This window comes from Sycon ciliatum, chromosome 1, assembly GCF_964019385.1.
Source record: "Sycon ciliatum chromosome 1, ocSycCili1.1, whole genome shotgun sequence".
NCBI lineage: Eukaryota > Metazoa > Porifera > Calcarea > Leucosolenida > Sycettidae > Sycon > Sycon ciliatum.
In genome coordinates, this window is record NC_088643.1 from 29,621,919 (window position 1) to 29,626,868 (window position 4,950).

Consider the following 4,950-nt stretch of genomic DNA (forward strand, 5'->3'; position numbering starts at 1 on the left):
AAGACAGAGAGACACACAAAGACATAAGATTCAACAGTTAGATATACATCCTACACCATATGAAAGCAACCTGACTGGAAAGAGGTCATTCCAACATTAGATGACAAAGTACACGTGTAGAATTAACTCAATCTGCAGACAGCAGTATTGTTTCACCCTATGTGGATCACTCAGTTGAGAATGGCGCAGAGGAATGAGACCATACCTGTACTGGTAGCAATGAAGAATAACGTTTCCCAAATCAGCCCTGGGCATGCCGTGGCAACATGCTGGAACTAACATGTATGCGACAACAATTTCCCCTAGAGACAGCCCTACCAGGCTACCACCACAAGATTGGGAGAAAATATACAGTCTGTAGTAATATAGCAGTAACGTACGGTAGTGAGTGACTAATGACCCAGTGACTAGTGACCCAAATACATGTACTGGGTTCACAGATCATACAGTGTTTTCGGTAGGCTGCTGATGGGCTGATTATTGGGACGGTGAGGTAAACACTTTGGACAAGTATGACGACTATGAAGACACAGTTGAACTTGTATTGGATAAGGCTGACACCGAAGCTATTTGCCGTAATGGGTCATTGAACTGGACGGGCAAAACTCGTACCTCTGCCACTGAACGAGCGCAGAAAAGAGTCTATAGTTGCGAAAGATGACTTTCCATGTGGCCTCTTACATACCACTTGTCTTGCAGACCGTAGAGATAAATGACACCATGGACGGATTGAAGGAGAAGCCACACATATCAGTGATATTTGATGGAAGCCCCTAGCAAGGTGAGACCCCCATGGCCAGTGTATGGTACGTTGCCAAGGACTTCAAGAAGATACGCCAACGGCTGGTGAGTGTCCGTGTGCTGGCAAGAGTGTGACTGGTCAGCAGCTAGCAAGAGAAGTTATCACAAACAGTGCTCTCTACTCTCTAACTCAATTGCAGTATCCCAGCAATCCGGTCGTTACAGTCACACGAGATGTTGCAAGTGTCAATGGAACTGCGGTGGGCTACTTGAAGGATGAAATATACCCCCAGCTGTTTGATGTCACTTGCCTAGCGCACTCGCTGGACATAGTGGGAAAGCGGTTTGATACGGACATGCTAAATATACCCCCAGCTGTTTGATGTCACTTGCCTAGCGCACTCGCTGGACATAGTGGGAAAGCGGTTTGATACGGACATGCTAAATATACCCCCAGCTGTTTGATGTCACTTGCCTAGCGCACTCGCTGGACATAGTGGGAAAGCGGTTTGATACAAACATGCTAAATATACCCCCAGCTGTTTGATGTCACTTGCCTAGCGCACTCGCTGGATATAGTGGGAAAGCGGTTTGATACGGTCATGCTAAATTCGTTCCTGCACTCGTCTTTGGTGTTTGCTCAAAGCCAAGAATTGCATAGCGAGAGCACACAGGCGAAGCTATCAAGTCCTATTGTCAAACTCAATGGCGCAGTTGGCGGGGAAGCTTCAGCAGCTTCACAAGCTTTTTCATCACGCCTCCTCATTTCTACATCATTGGAGTCCTCACCATCTACTAGCTTGTGTGTGTGCAAACTTGCTGCATGTTCTCAGCAGTGTGGACAAGTTGAAATGTCTGCGCATGCAGATTGCTATAACCGTGGCTGGTGCCTGTTGGGAAGTTGTTTGTTTCAAAAACCCACCTTCGTGAAGGAGATGGCGAGCTGGTTGTGAAGGCCCACACATATCTTCAGGAGCTGGGGACAGCCTGGCCACTGGAGAATAACCCTGAAGCAATGGAAACAGCACGGTCTCTTGCTGGAGATCAACCAGACGTCATGCAACAGCTAATGGCTGAAGCCAAGCAGTGTGTTACGCCAGCAGTTCTCTATTTCTACAAGCGGTTCAACCATTGCGAAGGCAATCTCTTCACTTCCATCCAGATGTTCAAGACAATGCGCATTGTGTGTCCCATCCAAGCTAGACAGCTGTGAGTTGGACTGCAGCATGTTCAGGCTCTCGGCATACGGGAATGCCTAGCAAGAGCTTCCCATCTTTCTTTTAAAACGTTACTGCAGCAGCTGATAGCGCGGTGCCTGGCGGCAAGTATAAACGACAAGGATAAACTGGTGACAGAAGCAAGATTGCCTCCAAAACTGGCAACGGTCGGCCAAGATCATGTTTGCCCTCCTTCCTCATTCTGCCCCAGCTGAGAAGGTATTTCTTTGTTCCAGGCATCACCACCCAAGCAACAAGGTTACCAGCTAGTTGATCCACTGCAAGCATCGTTGATGCTGCAATATATTAAACCGGCAATAAGAGCCTCCGGAGACGTACATTGAATGGCTAGCTGCATGCTTGCCTCTACCAGTATAGTGGCAGACAACAACAACAACAACAACAACAACAACAACAACAACAACAACAACAACAACAACAACAACAACAACAACAACAACAACAACAACAACAACAACAACAACAACAATCTCTTATTGGCGATGGTGCCATCGTGAGAATAAAGAATTCAACAACAACAACAATATTGGCGATGGTGCCATCGTGAGAATAAAGAATTCAAATCAACAACAACAACAACAACAACAACAACAACAACAACAACAACAACAACAACAATTGCACGTGTTCCTCGTTAAGTGGATGACTGATCACATCTCACTTCTATGCTCCTGTTATTCTTGTTCATTGATAGTCTAAGTGAAGATTGCCTCAGCATGAAACAATTTCCAATCGGACCTCTTTTTCTTTCTTTCTAGTAAGTGATTGCGATGCAGTGTTTGGTCAGTTCAGGAGATAACCACACTGGCACACCTGCCCATTGAGAAGCTGTTATTTCTACATTCAGTGAAAGTTCTCTCTTTTGTGCATGTAATGGTTCTATTGTATACCCCCCCCCCCCTCATTTTCATCAGCACTATGTCTATGGCTTGATCCATGAGTTTCATGATCTTCATTGTGTTTCTGACTTTAGTACACTCCAAACCTTGTTGCTGCTAGCTGCAAAACCCATAGTACTGTAGCGGACATGGAAATCCAGTCGATTGACCGGGGCCGGCGCTCTCAGCGTGTACAGAACGCTGCGTGCAGTGCACGTGTTGATTCGATGCGACCAGAGCGCTGCAGCGCATAAATGCATGTGTGTACCGCTTATCGACGGCTGCATGGCCAGCGCCCTGGGGCCGCCAGACGTGCGACCGGATTTCCATGTCCAGGACAGTATGATTGTATTTTCACAAAGTACATGTGTTTTCTGACTATGATTACAAAGCATCCCAAAGCAGAGTATTGAGATTGCGCGAGCATAACGCGCCGGGGCCTATACACTGACACACACTGGCATACACACACACACACACACACACACACACCCTGACACACTGACACACACTGATACACACTGGCACATACTGACACACACACTGGCACACACTGACACGCACTGACACACACTGGCACACACACTGGCACACACAGACACACACTGGCACACACAGACACACACTGGCACACATTGACACACACACTGACACACACACTGGCATACACACTGACACACACACACTGACACACACACACACTGACACACACTGGCACACACTGACACATACACAGACACACACACCGACACAAACACCGGCACACACACTGACACACACTGGCACACACTGACACACACACAGACACACACACCGACACACACACCGGCACACACTGACACACACACTGACACACCCTGACACACACAGGCACACACCGGCACACCGACACACACTGGCACATGCACTCACCTGTAGAGAACATGAGAGCGGTGCCTAGCATGCGTAAGTAGATCTGATCAGCGCGTACAGGTAACGCTGCTTCCTCAGCCAACATATGATGACGCAATGACAAGAGCAGCTGCAGTCAGCAACAGCAGTTAGGATACAGCAAGTCAGAACAAGCAAACACCTGTTGGCAAGGTGAGACAGCAAAGACTTTCATCAGTACACGAACCCGCTGCCGCACAGACAAACGTATTCTTGAAGTACATGTACATTCACGCATGGCAGACAATGATTTACAGTTACACACACATATTCACGCAGACCTAAACACTAAAGGTGATGGCAGCAGTGCGACAGTACACGTAGAAGGCAAAGAAACTTGTGGTGGCGGACTGCATCATTCTAAAGCCTGCATGACTGAAGAATTCACAACACACATCTACTCTACTCTGGATAATTTTACTAGTGTTTTCAGGCCTATGCATTTCCAAGTGCCACTCATGCATGCACGCACACACACACACGCACACACACACACACACACACACACACACACACACACACACATGCACCCACACATTAGGGGTGAAACGGTTCGGGTAAGGAACCGGTTTTGGAACCGCCAGCTGAAAAGAATCGGGTACCCGTTCCGTCAAATTTCGAACCGAAACTCAGAAGAATCTCGTTCTTGTACAAGTACATGTACACATCAAGTCTACTCAAGATTTTAAATGTCTTACCTTACGATCCCCACTCTTCCAAAGAGTTCTCTGGTCATTATCTTCTTCGCACTTGGACTCTCCGATGTCTCATTCTTGCTCGTAAAAATGTTTTTTCTAAAAAATATTTGTTGCGAACGCTTTTTGTCGATCTGGAGAAAAGAGTGCATGGAACCGATACCCGGTACCCGAACCGTGGGAAACAATGCTGGCATTCGGGTACCCGAACATGAAAAACATGGAACCGTTTCACCCCTACCACACATGCACCCACACACGCGCGCGTGCACACACACACACACACACACAAACGTACGCGCGCACACGCACACACACACACACACAGAATGTACCTCCTTGCTCAACCCGGCATATCTACGGGAGTCCACATCACAAGTAAGCAGGTCCTCCACTGAAGCATACAGGCACAACACAATGCGATAGCACAACACAACACAACAACAAACAGTGCACGATGTCATGAAG